This window comes from Podarcis bocagei (assembly GCF_964188305.1).
Source record: "Podarcis bocagei genome assembly, chromosome: 3".
Taxonomy (NCBI): Eukaryota; Metazoa; Chordata; class Lepidosauria; order Squamata; family Lacertidae; genus Podarcis; species Podarcis bocagei.
The window spans coordinates 72,045,241-72,063,527 of record NC_138127.1 but is presented as its reverse complement, the minus strand read 5'-3'; positions in this window follow the sequence as shown (position 1 = coordinate 72,063,527).

Here is an 18,287-nt window from a genome sequence, read left to right as displayed (position 1 = left end):
TGTGGAAACTCACTTGTGTGAGCTCTTCCCTGTCTCTATGGGAATCCTTGCAGAGAAAGAGCAATGGACATCAAAGATCTGTACAGAAAATCTCCAGTAAATATGCCACAGGAAAGTGAAGAAAGCAGCTAGCACTGTTTCCTTCAGGCTACATTTTTTGTATTTTGTTATTGTTGTTTTGAGTCAGCAAGGTTAACCAGAGAAATAGAGCAGAAAGTTGAGATTATTGGGAACAGCTGCAGCCAGATTTTCAAAGCCTTCCCAAATACTTCAAAAGAAGAACAAACTTTATTTACACAATGCACACTGTTGCCTTGTCAACCCAGAAATGGCACGGCCAAGAAGGAAGAGAAATGACATAATATAGGAGAACAAGCAATATAGGTGTGTGTGTGTGTGTGTGTGTGTGTGTGTGTGTGTATTCTGAGATGGGGACTTCTGTATGATAAAAAGAAAAATAAATAAAGATTGCACTTTTCCCTCTCCACCCTGTGGCAAATAACAATAATAAAAAGTCATCCTGTAAGGTGAAAAGTGCATGCTGTTTTCTTAGTATAGGCTTGGGTTTTGACATTTTTACAAATCATAAATTCAGCTCTGGATTGACCCAGGACCCGGACTTCCAGGGCCAGTTTCGTGAGTTGTGAAAGGTTTCCTTTGACAGTGTTTAGCTCCACCTCAGAGCCTGCCCAAAGTTCTCTAGTGAGTGGTCATCGGCAATTAATTCCACTGTGCCTACCTGTTTAGAAGCATTTTTCTTTCAATGAACACTCAGTGCCCCCCTAAATTAAGAGATAGTTGTTTGGGCATTCCTCGCGACCTGCTGCTCTGTTTGTCAGAACAGGGCCTTTCAAGCAAGACAAAGAAAGCAAGAGAATCCGGGGGCCACAAACCAAGCCTACGAGGAGGCCTTCCCCATCATTCCTGGCTCTCTCTCTCTTGCCTCTCACATGCCCCTCTCTTCCTCCTCTCTCCACTGGTTGAAAAGTTTTTATTTCTGGCAAATGAGGAGGAGGAGGTATGAGACACAGAATCACTTAGGTTGGAATGGATATTGTTTTTCCCTGCCTCATAAGGAAAAAGTATTTTTTCCCCTGCATCACAATCATGAATTCAGGGGTGGATGGTGTTCAGCTGCTATTTAGTGAGCAGAAAGCAAACAGGCAAAGACCAGCCACATGATTAACATCACACCTAATTTGGCACCATTCCTTAAGGAAAATCAGGCCACAGTTTCTCCTGGCTTTCCCCCAATACTCTCTCAGACTGCAGCTGCTGTACCAACAATAATTTTCAATGTAGAATTGCACCTCACTGAGACTGTACCACACGAGGGGAAGGGCCATGGCTGAGGGGTGGAGCCTTTGCATGCAGAAGGTCCCATGGTATCTTTGGGTTGGGCTGGGGGAGACTTCCTGTCTGGAACCCCAGAGAGCCCCTGCCAGTATAGACAGCACTGAGCTCGATGGACCAACCGTCTGACTCAGTAAAACAGCAGCTTCCTACGTAAAACAAATCTCCTTATACGACACAGTGTCTCTTGGTTCAAGATAGAAGATGGTGCAATCCAGTGCCTTCATAGTTTGCTCCTTTGTCAGTTGAGCTGCTTTGAGCCTGTGGTCATTTGCCAGCAACTCTCTGAGCCATGAATTGTCAGGAGTAGGTCAGCAATAAAAAAACCTTTGTCTGTGAAGTTAACTCTTTATTCAAAGAAACCAAAACAGCACAGGCCTAGTGATCACAGCAACTCTTCCCGGTAGGTCTTGCCCCAATAAGGCAGTTGTGAGGACTAAAGGTCCCTGCCTTCTCACCGCTCTCTAAGGCTCGTTTCCCAGTTCCTCCCCTAGCAGCCTAAGGCTCTGTCACCTTGTATCTCATTGCTCTACTCTCTTCATACCTCTGTGTGTTCTGGGAGACCAGCATGGAGGGGAGCTGGTCACAGCAGGAGGGGGAGACTCCCTAGATTCTTCAGCAGCCTGCCTCATCTCTACCTCTTGGGCCCTCTCCTCTCCAGCCTCCTCTTCTACTTCTGAGCCTGGACTGCTCTCTGTCACAGGCTCTTCCTGCTCATTAAACCCTGTTGCCTCTTCAGCTGCCAACACCTACTCCTCCCAGTCTGCCCCCCTTCTCCCTCTGACCGCTTATTGTCATCCCACCACCAATTCCCTGGCTCTGAGCCTTCTTCCCTTGAGCGTTCCCCAGCTGGTGCTTCCCACCACTCTTCTGCATCCAGCCAGTCATTGTCATATTCACACTCACACTTCCCCCAAAACTAAGACATTAAGGGCACATTTTTGCAGGATCAGTTACTTACCGAGATTACAGGGTGTACAAGAGAATTATGCTGTTTGAGTATTTGTTGTTGGACTCCAGCTTCCATCAGCCCTAGCCAGCATAGCCAATGACCAGGCATGATGGATGTTGTAGTCCAGTAATATCTGGAGGGCAACTGGTTCAACCGTGCCCCCTCCCAAGGCACTGAGAAGTGGCACAGTATGGCTTCACCACTCATGCCAGTCTTGTCCCTAACACATCACACTTCTGCCTATCAGATCTCAGGTTCGCACTACACTGTGATGTCGCCGTGCAAGCATATATTACTGTTAGCATGTTCCAAATGTGTAGTTCACCTTGTTGGGTCAGCATTGCCATAATACATTCCCAAACAACATGATAACACTTATTTCTGTCTGCAACTCAAGTTCTTTAAAGGGTTTGGAAAGAGCAAAGGAGTGCTTGAATCAAAGGTGGAAATCTGCTCACTTTGAACCTGGCATGAAGTAAGTAAAAGAAGCAACTGGGTTTCTCCCTAGGCACGGAAGCAATGCATGTGAAACTGACTCATCTCTCCTGGCACAGACGGAGACCCTGCTGCTGTCAGATGCAGAGGGAGCAGAGTTACAGCGGTTATGGCAGCAGAGGACAGAATGGCGGCAGCAGAGAAGCAGCCTGTGTCCTCTTTACACACTACCATCTGGTTCTCTCTAATCATGGTCCACAGCTTGTTATTTCCCCTGGCCAATAAATAAAAAATAAAAAATGCCCTGGTTTTATTCTCTGAGTGCTGCTTTACAGTGGTACCTCGGGTTGCAGACGCTTCAGGTTACATACTCCGCTAACCCAGAAATAGTACCTCGGGTTAAGAACTTTGCTTCAGGATGAGAGAAATCACCCAGTGGCTGCGCGGCAGCCGCGGGAGGCCCCATTAGCTAAAGTGGTACCTCAGGTTAAGATCAGTTTCAGGTTAAGTAGGGACCTCCAGAACGAATTAAGTTCTTAACCCGAGGTACCACTGTATTTCTAACAGATCTGACTCAAATACAACTGTGGTCTACAAAGACTTGACTCCCTTTCTCTCCCCTCCCTTCCCATCCACTTTGTTCCATGATAAGTGATTCACTCATGTGACCTTGTGGAAGCCACATGAGAGAGAGACCTGGTCCACAGGGGGTATTACTGTTGTCCAGAAGACACTAATGTACACAGCAAAGGAACACTGTAGTTTCTGGAGGAAGAGGGTCATAGAACTTTAGCACAGCATTTCCCTTTGGCCAGTGGTTGATGGTCTCAAAAGATTTTTGGAAAGAGTAGAGGAAGAATTGCAAGGTTCCTATCCTTACAAAGCAATGTGCTTGCTTGTAACATAAAAGCAGGCCAAAGCAGGCTCCTTGTCAGCACACTTTATGGTGTGGTTTCTCATATAGGTTTATATTATTACATATTATGGGATAAATACAATCCACAGTGATGCCTCCTGACCCCTTTCATTATTTTTCAGATTAGCAGTGATTCCATTTCGCAAAAACCTGCCCGGGGCATGGCAACCCCCTTTCTATTTTACTTTCATACAACAAATCTCCTTACAGTATTTTCTGTCAGCCAAGCAGAACAAAATATGCAGTTAAATATAGTGCATATATTCATGTGTATTTATTACATATCGTGGAAGATATTCTTGGTGCTATAAGGAACCTTAGGATAGACCAAATACAAAGATCCTGCTCTCTAGGGAACTTGCCTAGTTTGTTTCCCTTGTAAAATCCAATGTCTGTAACCTGGTGCGTGTACAGTTTAAACCAGGATTACCCAAATTTATTTTCACATAGCCTAGGTGGATCTTTCTGTACATCACTATGATTTACTTGACACCTGCTGATCTGAATGATTTATCTCTTCCTTTCCCTCAGATTAAATACATGAATATGCAATGGCGGTAGATGCATAGATGGCAGGTGTCAGGGCATTTGAGGACCACATAATCTGAAATTAGGGCCTGCTCTAGTAAGCAGGGCAGGAAGACGTGACCTACTTGAGGTAGCTCCATTGGCGCACCTGTACTACCCCAGCCTTGCAGCTCTCCTGCCCCACCCTACCCAAGCTCCATCTAGGCACAGAGCAGTGATGCTGCTAACAGAGGCCAGGTCCACATCAGTGCCCTTCTGGGCTGTCTGCTCCTGCTCTCAAGTCTAGCCTACCTAACAAAGAGAACATGTGCCAGGTTGATCTGTTCTGCAAAGTGGATAGAGAAAAGTTTTTCTCTCTACATTCAGTGAAGCTGAAAGCTGGAAGATTCAAGACAGATGAAAGTGCTTTCCCATGAAGATCATAGTTAAACTATGGAACTTATTCTCACAGTGATGGCTTTAAAATATTAGACAAACTCATGAAGGACAAAGCTGCTAGCCACAATGTAGGGGTTACGCCTTAGCCCTTTCTTCTCCCGAAACTGTCCCACAAGGTAGTGGGTATGGATTGTTCGTTGGGGTTTACTCCTGAAGACTTTCTCATAAATGAGTATAGCCAAAAGGCAGCAGAGGTTTAGGATCAGAGTTTTCCTTCACCTGGATGGGCTGCCTTCCCAGGTTGACGAGCCCCGTCTGTCCCTCACTTCCCTCTATAGCACATGCAGAAACTTGACCGTTGGTCCCACTATCAGTCTTGTCCACTCAATCTGCTGAAGCCTGTCTTTTCATGTCAGGGAAGTCCCTAACTCACCAAGGGTTTGAGACTCATTGGCTACCCTCACCTGGTTTAACCAGCCAGTTGAAGCTGTTCCCAGGGGGTGGCCACAGTCTTATGCTGACAGCTTCTAGGAGCCACAGGTGAGAGCTGAGTGCAGGGTGGGGACCAGGGTGGACAGACAACCCCAGAAGGAGCACACTGTGTCCACCACCAGAAGTACTACCCCTGCCCTAACACCCCACACACCCCATACAAAGTTTATGGAGAAGCTTTAAACATTGTTTTTCTGTTACAGCTCCGTGTTAAAAAAAACACGCAGACCAACCAAAACAACTCCTGCTGCTTAGAATTCTGCCTCGCATTTCTTCAAACCTATCCAGCATGTAAACATCTTGCTAGTTGCATCTCATTGACAACAGAACATTTCCTGACACTTCTGAATAAATTGCGTAGGCATGTTTTGAAATTAAAATAATTTTAATGGTCTCCTTTTCAAAATGTTGGCAAAGTGTCTAGTGTTTCTTTTGTGTCTTCCTGCCTGTTCAATGAAAATAAATACAATCCGTTTAGTTTATGGGCATTTATTTATTTATTTATTTATTTATTACTATTTAAGGCATAAAAATAGGAGTAAACAAGAAGACTCTGAAGACATTTATGCTATTTGCTATGTGACCCAAAAATTTGTGCACAAGACATCACATCATTTATTACAGTGGTACCTCGGGTTAAGAACTTAATTTGTTCTGGAGGTCCGTTCGTAACCTGAAACTGTTCTTAACCTGAGGTACCACTTTAGCTAATGGGGCCTCCTGCTGCTGCCATGCCACCGCCACATGATTTCTGTTTTCACCCTGAAGCAAAGTTCTTAACCTGAGGTACTATTTCTGGGTTAGCGGAGTCTGTAACCTGAAGCGTCTGTAATGTGAAGCGTCTGTAACCCAAGGTACCACTGTATAGGCAGGGAGCAGGGTAATCTTTTTTTCTGTAGAAAGGGTAATCCATGGGGGAGGGATCATGCTGGTAGGGGGCGTGGTCAATGCCAATAGTGGGTGGAGCCAGAGTTAACAGTGGGCATGGCCATCCCTGCCTCCCCACCTCTCTTCATCCCTATCCTTTGCCCCTGCCTAGTAGACTGCTGTCAGATTACAGTGGGCAACAATTTTGTACTTTTTGAATGTTGTCTAGATTTCTACAACTGATTTAGGGTATTTTTGCACTGCTGAATCAGGAAATGGCATCCGTTTCTCTCCATCAGGTCAGGTTTTTGTGCTATGTTGATTTGAAAAAAATCAGATCTTGTGACAAAATTGATTACATTTTTGTGGCATTATCAGCTGATTTTTGTCAACACATATCATCCTAAATATGTTTTTAAGAGAAAAAAATGTTTTTCCAACAACATATATTGATTACCTGATAGAAACATTGATTTCTCGTGTTGTACTTATTTCGAGGTTTTATGGCTTCAAACTGATCCCTTTTCAACATAATCACCCAGAACTATCGGACCTGAATACTTCTTGTCATTAAAATAATTATTTCCAATCAAAACAATTATTCAACATGGCATTTTACCCCCACCAACTTCTTCTAAAATGCTCCACACAGGCGTACATGTGAACAAAAACGTTAAAAAACGACATGTAGCCATAGCTCAAAAACTTGACCTGATTGAGCAAAACCAATGTGATTTTTGGATTCAGCGCATCAGATTCGTCCTAAATCAACTGAAAAAACACAGACAATAAATTTGTTGTTGACCAGTGTTATCATGCCAGTTATCGGACCAGATCACTGTTGAAATTAGACCAACCCAGTATGGTCAAATATACTGTTTTGCTGGACTTGTAACAACTACACATTTCATTGGCATGCAGGGTCTTTGGAAATGAGTTAAAGCTGATGTCTGAACAAAGGATGTTTATTTACCATTTCCACAGTGGTAAAAAGTATACAGTGGAGTCTGCTGAAAAGAGCTGAACTGAGACCAGTAGTTGTTAAATTCCGCCATGAGTGATCTGCAGTCAGTATTAACAGTGAGGTAGTCAAGTGGCGAGGATATCTCATTATTTGGACTGATAAAATGCTAATCCTATGGAAAGCCACAAATAAATACCTTCAAACTGAGCGACTAGGTAACAGAACAGCAGATGAAATTCACAGTTAAGTGATGCGCATTGGGACAAAAGATACCTACGTCTGACTTTATATACTTGTCCCAACAGGGTTTAAATTAGAAGTAATTACTCAAGAAGGAGATATGGGGATCATAATAGAAAACTCATTTGAAATGTCAGTTCGATGCGGTGAAGCGGAAAGGGGGGAAAGGCACATTCAGTGTTAGGAATTACTAGGAAGAGAACTGGAAATGAAATGGGAAGCATTGTAATGCCGTTCTATAAATCTATCATGCGTCTGCATTTACAATATTGTGCTCGTTTCTGTTTATTGCCTCTTTAAAAGGATACTGTGGAGTTGGAAAAGATATATATGTATATATATGAACAAAGGGTTTGGAACACCAGATAAAGAAAGGTTGAAGGGGCTGGAGAATTTTCACTTCGAGAAGAACATCTGAGTGGGAACATGACAGAGGTTTATAAAATTATGTGTAGTGTGGAAAGAAAAAGAGAGAAGAGAGAATGGAACTCTTTCTCTCTAAAACAATAGATTTCAAGGTCATCCAATAAAACTGGGTTCTGAACAGCAGGAACAAATGGTACTCCTTTTTTCACAGGACCGTAATCAACTTCGATACTTCATTGCCATGCGTTCTGTTTACAGCATTAGCTTGGATGACTTTTAAAGAGCATCTCATCCCTTTTCAAGTCACCCAAGCGAATGCAGTAACCAGATCTATGAGTTAGGTGAATTCATGTAATTCACAGACTTGGATCCTAAAAATCCTTTTGGTGGCTCAGGGGTTCCCTTCTGAATCTTGTGCCGTGGGGCTGCAGTGGGAAGGAAGCGAAACTTTCCTTCTGTGAACTTTCTTAGGTTTTCCTCCACCAGTCTCCTTGTTGTGCCCCATCTGACATTGTCCAGGAGGGACCCCTTACTAGCCAGAGAGGCTTTTTATGGGGCACAATGGTTGCAGAGGAAAGGAGGAAATAATAACATTTTCTTGCCTGAACTTCCTTAGATTAATTTGTCTTAAGCTCCAAGAGAACTGTTCTTTCACTAGGCTGATAGCTAAGCAGAGCCTCCATGTTAAGAACAGCGTACCTCAGAGTAGCAGATGCTAGGAACAGGGAAGAGTTGAAAGCACAGGGAGGGGGGTATTGCACTTACCAGTCCCTAAATTGGGGAGGTGGAAGTTTCCATGGCACCTGCCTAGGAATGTGCTCCCCGCTTCCTTGAGCAGCAAGTTCCAGGGAACTGCTACAAAAGTTAATTTGCTTTTGATGAAAGCGAACCCTGCATACTTTGTATAAAGGTAAAGGGACCCCTGACCATTAGGTCCAGTCGCGAACAACTCTGGGGTTGCGGTGCTCATCTCGCTTTATTGGCCGAGGGAGCTGGCGTACAGCTTCCAGGTCATGTAGCCAGCATGACTAAGTGACTTCTGGAGAACCAGAGCAGCGCATGGTTCAAAAATGGGAAATTCATATACATTTAAAGCACTTTTATGTCACTGTTAACAACCATGACTTCCCCCCAAAAATCCTTGGAACTGTAGTTAGTTCAGGATGCTGAGGAGGAGAAGGCACAGCCCCTACCAGAGAAGAATGGCAGATTAAACTGATGAACTATGCAGAAATGGCAAAACTCACAGGAAGAATTAGGAATCAGGAAGACCAAAATTTCAATAAGGAATGGGGGAAATATATAATTTATTTTAAAAAATCATCGTAAATAATTAAAATTATTAGTAGGATTGAAATGACGCCTGTAGTTAGTTAAAAGTTGATCTATGGTTTTATTGGAGATTTAATAGAATTGGATTAACAGAGAAGATGCAGGAGAAAAAGTTAACATAAGGACCCACAAAAGGGGAGGAGGGAAGTCCAAAGGAATTTATAGAAATTGCTTTATTTGTTTGTAAATCTGAAAATCTATTTTTTTTAAAAAAAAAAGTATGCTGAGGACACCCCCATATAGAACTACAATTTCCAGCACCTTCAACAAACTACAGTTCCTGGGCTTGTATTCAAGTAAGATTTACTCAGAGTTGACCCACTGAAATTAAGGCCCATTAATTTCTGAGTAAAATTTAGCTGAATTTCACTTCAGGCTTCTTTGGGGGAAGCCATGCCTGTTAAAGTGGTATGAGAGTGTTTTAAATTATACTGTGGATGTAACCTAGAGTGGGATGCTTGGCATAGATAGCTCTGCCTGCTCCTCTCCCTGCCCTCAGCATCTTCCTCCTGAGGTAGCAGGCTCCCTCCACTTAATGGTAGGGCCGGCCCCAGTTGCTGTGACAGCTGGTGTCCTTGCACAAGGCCTGGCTAAAAGTGCACATCTTCATTATACTTCCTTGTATATTTAACCACAGCATAACCATCTAAACCCTGACCTCCCCCCACCCCACCCCCCAAAAATGAATAACATTCTTATAGAGTGGAGGACGGTGAGTTGTTGTGATGAAATATGCATTACTTTATTAAACTTGCTGGGGATAATTGGGATGGTATGTAGGGAGTGTGAAATCCGTCACATCCTTGACTATTAATATCTGTGCATTATAGAACTTGAATTTTATGTGTGGTCTGACAGATTACTAATGTTCGTTGTCAATCAGAAATTGGAAATCATTTTGAAAATGAATGCATGGTGGAGGTGGGATTTTCCTTCTCTCTCTCTCTCTTTCTCTCTCTCTCTTAGCGTATTGTAATAAGAACTGTATCCGTCTTCAAAGGTTTTGGTTCCCCTTAGGGCATAATAGGGCAATAGCATAAAAATGTGTAGGAATAAAGCTTAGTGATTTAATGTATGTGCATTAAAAGAGACCTTAGCCACTACAGACTTGTAGGGCTGGAGCAATGTGATCTCCCACATGGAAAACTATGTGGGATACCCTCATTGCTCCCACTGGGAGACTGTGTTCTGAAACAATCTACACCACTATGATGAGTGCATTGTAAATATTGTTAAATAGCTTGTAACCGTGTCTCACAGGACTACCACCCAAGGAGACAGCTCCATTGTGTATAGACGGAAAGTAATTGCCTACCAAGGAAAACAAGCCTCTGCTATGTGAACAATAGGATGTCAAGAACAACTGAAACAGAGGAGAAAATGCACATTCTTGCGGGGAGGGGAGCCACTGATGCTACAACTACAAGGAATTAAAAGCAGGTCCTTGCTGTGGATAAGGTCACACCCCACACATGGGGCAGTTGCAAAGTTTTGTACCCTTGGATCCAGCACTGTTATGGGAGGTGCAAGTGTCCTTAGCGGCTAGGACTACCTTTTACCAAATTTGGTTGGTTACAGCTCAGGACCGCAATGCCTCAAGAACCACCTCTCTCCATATGAACCGCCCCAGAACATGCAGCTATCATCTGAGGCCCTTCTTTGTGTGCCTCCTTCATGAGAGGTCCGGAGGGTGGCAACACGAGACTGGGCCTTTTCTGAGGTGGCTCCCTATTTTTGAGATGCTCTCCCCAGAGAGCTTTGGCTGCCCCTTTCATTATATACCTTTAGGCGCCAGGCAAAACATTCCTCTTCAACCAGGCTGATTAACATCCGATGCCCTTTTAAATATGTTGTGGGAGGAGGCCTCGTTGGTTAGTTGTTCTTATTTTTGCTATGCATTTTGTGGTTTTTATATTGTAAGTTTATGTTGTGAACCACTCTGAGATCTGTGGATGAAGGACAGTATAATACTAATAATACTAATACTATGCCTATTCCCAGATCAGGAAAACTTGGTCATCATTGTCCATGCATTAGTGACCTCAAGGCTGGACTACTGCAGTGTGTTGTACATGGGGACACCCTTGAGGTTGGCCTAGAGACTACAACTGGTGCAGAATGTGGTGGCTAAGTTGCTTGTGGGAGCAAACTACCAAGAGCAGATAACACCTTGCTTGCAGAATGTGCATTGGCTGCCAATCTGCTACCAGGCCAAGTTCAAGGTGTTGGGGCTAAAATATATGGCCCTATGCATCTCAGGACAAGGGGACTTGAGAAACTGCCTTACTGCTTACATGCCCAGGAGGCCACTGGGGTCTGTGGAGGAGCTTCTCCTGCAAGTTCTTGCATGAAATCAAGAAGATCTCAGGAGTCAGGATGAGACTTGGGTGGTAGACAACTAGATGTCTCTGCTTGCATAGCAGACAAATATACACCTTAACTGCTAACCCGCTAATCATTACCATGCTACTAATTTTGCACTTAAGAAATTAACCCTGGGAGTGCCCACACAAAGCAGATATGTAAAAGGACTTCAAGATAGCAACCTTCTTCAAAGGTCCCACCCTGCAGCACGACCTGCATTTCTTTCCTTCTGCCCAAACCCTTTTTTTCTTGGCTCTTTATTTTCTCTCATCAAGATAGCTGCTCAGCCAACCAATTTGTATTCCAGTTGCACAGGTGTGCGTCTGTGCACTAGCTGCACTGAGTGCTTCTTATAAGAACATGAGAATCAGACTATGTTCTTATAAGAACATGAGAATCAGCTATCTGGTCCAGCACTTTTATTCTAGTTGCCTTTCCCCCCAAGGCACAACAGGGCCTCTGATCACGGCTGCCCATCTTTAGCATGCAGCTTCCACAAGCCTTTGGAATGCATTACCACCTGAGTCTGTTGGGCTTGCAAGCTTGCAGACAGGGTGGGTTGGGGTGGAAAGACCAGTCGATTTTAATTCTTTCCAGTCTTAAATTCAGCTCTCAACATTTTGCAGCAAAATCCTCATGGAAATTCGTCAGCGTCTTAGTGTGGATTTCTCTTAATAAACAAATTTTTGTATCCAAGTTTGCCTCGTGCACACATTTTTTGCAAAGTAATTTTCCCTAATGCATTTTTGTATATTGTTTTCAATAATATCTTCATTTTTAATGCACACTTTCCCCTAGTCAAGCATTTCTGTAAGCATCAGTTGGTTGGAGAACTTCACTGCGCAGTTCAGGTAAGTGTGAATTTTGAAGGATAGCTGTGTTGCAGTTTACACTTTGTTTTTGAACGTGTCAATTTGATAAGATTCTGCTTTAACTGTGTACAGAATTGGATTTTTCCTCTATCTGCATGGGGGGGGGGCATTTGATTTCTTTGGCTTTATCTTAGTGCTTCTAGTTGCATTTATCTTATAGCTGCTAGTTGCATTTATGTATTTGATTTTGCCATTTTTGAGCCAGGGATTTTCTTTGATTGGGATTTCACTAATTGTAGGGGTGGTTCTACTTTATTTTATTCAGTAAGTTATCTTGAGAGGGTTTGTACCCTTAAAAGTGATTCGAAAATAATATAAAATAAAATAAAGATCAGTGGAGGCTGACCCATTAGGCTGAATGAGGCACTGCCCCACCCAAGCTCAGTTTGCCCTCAGCCTTGTTACCTGCAACCTGTCCAGGGGGTGGCATTGACTGACAGCTTCCTCTTCCCCAGCCTCAATGTTGCCACAGCAGAACTCAGCAAGGAAGATGAGGGTCAAAATTAGAATCAGCTGGCTCCCCTTCCAGTTGTCCTCTCTGTTTTCTGCACTGCCAGCCCCAATGGGCATCAGCCTTCACTGCAAAAGATGCCCTTCCCTTCCCAGGAATATACATTCAGAATGCATGGGTGGCGGCACTACCAGTCTCCCTTGAAAATATCCATTGTGCACCTGTTGATCCTACTGATTCTTATTCTCGCTGCACATAGTATTAGGACACCCCCCCTCCCACTTAGAAGTGGCTTTATAATGTGAGTCTCAAGGATCTCCTTTATCAGGCCAGACTTGAACAGTCGGCACTGCACTGTTCTCCACCGGTGGTCTTTGCACTAGTCTGTGCCACCTGTTTCCTGTTGTGAGGTGGATTCCGGATGCCTTACCAGACGCAGCTCAAACTGTGCAGACTTCTTACAGTGATGCCGGCATCAGAGCTTGTAGCTCGGGCTGAAGCCATCTGCTTCAGGAGGCAGCTCTGCTCTGTGCTCCCCAACAAGGCAGCACGCTGGGGGCTCTGATCATTCAGCACACATTGAACAGCATTGCAACTGACGTGCCATCTGCTGACTGTGGCAGGGCTGGGAAAGGAGCAAAGAATCAAGGTCTGTATAGATCAGGAGCACCACCAATCTATAAGGCTCACTTTCCAGTGTCACAACAAAAATATCCCTGTTGGTGAAAAATTACTATTATTATCTTCTCTCAGTCCTCGAGACAATGTAGGCCACACATCTAAAACAGACAAAAAGAGGAAGGAGGGATTTGAATTAGTGGTGTGCCAAATATTCATAAGGTTTGATTTTGAGTGCAAAAGCCGCTGTTGGGAATAATTGAAAGGGCCCAGACAGACACCCCCATGCCCCACATTCTATCTCTATATTTTTGGGGAGTATCTTTCTTTCCTCCCTCTGCATCCCTGTCCCCCCACCCCATTTGCAAAGGGATGTGGGTGGTGCTGTGGCCTAAACAACTGAGCCTCTTGGGCTTACTGATCAGAAGGTTGGCAGTTCAAATCTGTGCGATGGGGTGGGCTCCCATTACTCTGTCCCAGCTCCTGCCAACCTAGCAGTTAGAAAGCATACCAGTGCAAGTAAATAGGTGGGAAGGTAAACGGGGTTTCCGTGAGCTCTGGCTTCCGTGATAGTGTTCCGCTGCGCCAGAAGCAATTTAGTTATGCTGGCCACATGACCCGGAAAGCTGTCTGTGGACAAACGCTGGCTCCCTTGGCCTGAAGTGAGATGAGCGCTGCAACCCCCCAGTCGCCTTTGACTAGAATTGACCATCATGGGGTCATTTACTTTTATCCTTTACACTGGATCAGATTTTGGAGTTGTGAAGGAGCAAGGAGATACAAGGGTGAGAGAAAATATATCCAGCCAAAGTGTCTAGTCTGCCGACGGGTGGATATTGTTGGTTTCATCCCAATTAATTTTGCAGCAGTTCATCTGTCAAGCCTTACCCCCAAAGAATCCCGGAAACTAATGAGATCACTGGAAATCATGTTAGCAATTTGATTCCTGCTCAGCAACATCCAAGGTACAAGAGAGGCCAGTGAAATGTAGTTTCCAGGTGCATGACATCTTTACTCAGGGTCCTGCAGTGTGCAAGGTGCCTGTCATAGACTGGCTGAATGCACAGGAAAGGTGGGAGAGAGCAGCTGGGGAACCCCCAAGGGAACCCCCAAGGAAAGAAGGCTCATAGCCAGGGAATTGGTGGTGGGATGACGATGAGTGGTCAGAGTAGAAGAGGGGGCAGACTGGGAGGAGGTGGTGTTGGAAGCTGAAGACACAACAGGGTTTAGTGAGCAAGAAGAGGATGTGGCAGAGAGCAGTCCAAACTCAGGGGAAGGTGAGGAGGGGGGGGTTACAGAGATGAGACAGGCTGCTAAAGAATCCAGAGAGTCTCTCCCTCCTGCTTTGACCAGCTCCCCTCTCCCCCTGAACATGCAGAGAAATGAAGAGGGCAGAGCAAAGAGAGACAAGATGGCCGAGCCTTAGTCTGTTGGGGAAGGAACCAGGGATGGAGCCTTAAAGAGTGGTGGGAAGGTGGGGACTTTCAACAACTGCTTCATTCTAGCAAGACTGGGAAGTGTTGCTGTGACCACCAGAACTGAGCTGTTTTATTTCTTTGAATAAAGAATTAACTTCACGAGAATCGAGCACTTTATTGTTTTATTGCTAACATAGGCCTGACTCCAGTTCCTGGCAGTGCCAAAGGTGAAAGCACAGCTTAGATTGCAATCCAATCCAGAGAAGAACTTTTACAGACAATGGTAGCCATCTTGGAATGTCACCAAGTATTATGTGCAGGACAAGTTTGCATTACAAAGTAATTATGTATTTCAGAACCACCGTTCTTGCGAGAAGTCAAGGCAAAAAGTGGCTTCTTCAACCACATTCTACACTTCATATTTGGAATACTCATTTTTAGTATCAATATTAATATTAATACTGGTACAGTGTTCTATAAAAACTAAACAGCTTTTAACTGGAAATAATAAAAAACAATATTTATTTTGAGCTACCTGCCTTCCATGATGGAACGTAAACAGCACTGCAGCATTAAGCTAGTTACTAAGAACTGAAAAACAAAAATGGCTCTCTCCTTTTCAGCATGGCTACATCCCTGCGCCACACACTTCAGGTTCTGATCTCGCTAGTTAATTGTGACTAAAACCCATTCAAACTGTCAGAACAAGTTTGTCACGACTAACTCCCACTGCTTTCTGTGGAACCGAACTTAGTCACAACTCACTTTAACTGGGTCAGGACTCTATGACATGCAGATGCGATACGGCACTATAGATGGTGGACTGGCTTTTGCACGTATGTAGTGCTAAAAACAAAAATCCAGGGGTTTTTCTTTGGGGGGGGGGTCAGCTGGAAAGCTCCCCCTCTCACTGAGAGGTAATAAGCAATGAGAATATGAGGAGCGAACAATGTAGGGTAGGGTGATGAAGCAGGCTCATTCTTCTTAGGTTATTTCCAAAGCAAACACTCTGTGTACTGAAGAAGCATTAACCAGAGGCAGAAAATACAGATGAATCACAGATGATGCTGTAAAATGCATTTGCAAAAGTTACAGAAACAGATGCACGGCATTCTCCCAAGACAGCAAGGTGAGAACCTGTGAGACAAATCTAGCTCTTCTCAGTCTTAATATTCCACTGCTGCCCTTCGCTAGGAAAAACATGGGGAGAGCTAAAGGGCTAACACCCAATGTGCTCTCGCTCAGCAGAGAGCGAGATATTCCAGTACTCTGATGTCACTTCATGGAGAAACAGGAGGAATTCAGCTTGATTTATATATTCATTTGACAACAGTTGCTGATTCCAGCACTTCAGAACGGTACACTACTATTATCGGCCTATTATTATCAGTCTTTCACTGGAAGACGTATATGGAACAGAGTGCTGAAGGACAAAAAGCAAACCATGGACCTGGTTAGTCCTGCGCTTCAAGGACTTTGTTGATGAATCTTCCCAGTGCATTTTGCTTCCTTGGTGCCTCTAGTTCAGGATGAGCTTTCTGATTTTCTCTTTCCTCAACTATTCTGTGACCTTTCAGAATTCTCACACATTACTGGCACCTTAGTTCAGAGCTGTGCTGCAGCATTATAGGAGCACATATATAGACACTCTTTCCCCGTCCTCTCCCTAGTGTGCGGACTCAATACATGTCCCTCTGATGCTTGGTTAAGTGTTTCTGATTTTGTTTTGAACTGTGTTTGGGTTCTTGCAAAAGAAATCAGATTTAAGAGCCATTTGATAGAATCTTGGGAATTATGCTGAGAGCGAAATATACTAGAGGCAGGTGATGGAAATGTCAGATGAAGAGATGGCTGGGGCACATAGATAGCAGCTTCATCCAACTGTCACCGAGAAAGAAAAGAGAGTGATGGAGTGCCCTTGGTTATAGCTTGGAAACATCAGCACAAGAAAATTAATAGTATAGTAACTGGACCTTGGCATCTCCCAGTTCATCAGTCGTCTTTCCCACAGTGACACTGTGAAATATCTATGAACGATTTCCCCTTTGAACACCACATCTGTTCCAGAGGCTGTAACAACATCATGCAAAAATGTGCTGAAAAGTAATTATAAATATTTAAAATAAAGAAGTGGCTTTAAACTTGAGAAATGAGTTTGGGTTTAAACCAAAGTAAGCACAAGTAAGCACTTGTTCCCAACCAGAGGTTGGCTTGACTATGTTCTTTGTATATAAATTAGCAGCAGAAAAAGCAACAACCTTCCTTTTTTAGTTTATAACATGTGGAAACTGGCATGATAACGGTTTCTTTATAAACGTGTAAGAAAAATTATAAGAAATGTCTCACTTTGCAATTGGAATACTGAAAGATAATATTTAACAAGTGCTACAAAGTGATAGACCAGAGCAAATAATTCATAACTTACCAGCAAATGTAGTCATTTTTACACCTCCCAGAATATCTGCAAACAGACCAGAGTCCTCTACATTTTTTATCATTCCATTAATGTTTTGTTAAAACTTACAGGTGGATTATGAACAGTGCACTCCCAGTCTGCTTTTTACAAGACACAGTTGAGTAATAAAGAAACGTAAGTCCACATGATATTTCCATTTCCTTTCTGGGTGACTACACAGATACTTCTCACACAAATATTCATGTGATTGAATATAATGGGTTGGTTGCTGCAAGTGTGTATAGCCTTTAAATTTCTTTTCTGCTGTCATTTTTGTCCTTGAAACCAAAACATGTAGATAGTCATGAAGTTATGTACAAATGCTGTCAAAACAAATTACTTTTAAAACACTTCAGTTAATACTGGTGCATCCCCTCCACCTTTTTCTATTATTCACCCCGGTTAGTAAGCTTGTTACTAGCAGCCAATCCACAGGCAAGTATTGAAGACCAGAGCAATAGTTTCTATGGCAAAATCTATCCAGCAAGCATCATGAAAATTAATTCCCATGTTATTGGTTATCACATTGCATATAGTAAATTAATACCTGCCACCCTGCTCCTTAGAAAACAGTCAAACACTGAGTGCCTGTTTTGGGATAGAAAGGGGGATTCCAATGCTTTGTGCCACTTCCCCACTTCAGTAAGTTTTGTGGACATGTTGTTTCATTTTCCATTCCTTCCTTCTGTCCTTTTCTGCTTAGCATATAGCTATTCTAAACATAAGAGCCTTTCTAATTCAGCATCTTGTCTCTCTCTAGGCCAACCAGACACTCATGGGGAACTCACAAGCAGGGCACAAGGCTAACAGCTCCCCACCACCACCACTGTGGCATTCAGTGCCTCTGATCCTGCTATCCATCCTTCTGTCCTTCGAGGCTATGGGGAAGCAGCCTGGCAAAGGGCATTATCTGTGGAGGGCCCTAAGCTGTGGGCTGTGCCTCTGGCACCTTCATTATACAGCTACCAGAGAATGCTGAAGACCCTCCATTTTACCCTGACTTTTAAAATACTCGAGGTGTATGTGTTTTAAAACCAGCTTATTTTTTTATTGTAAGTTGTTTTTAAGGTGAAGGGCAGGAAATAAATTCCCTTTAAAAACCATCCAAACTGGTGACCATTGCCATATATTGCAGAAGTGAATTTCATAGTTATAACCATGTGCTGTATGAAGAAGTCCTTTCTGTTTTGTGTCCTGAATCTCCCACTTTTAAGTTTCATGGGATGAGTCCGTGTTCTGGTATTCACAAGACAAAACACAAAATACAAACCGTATTTGCTTGAGTC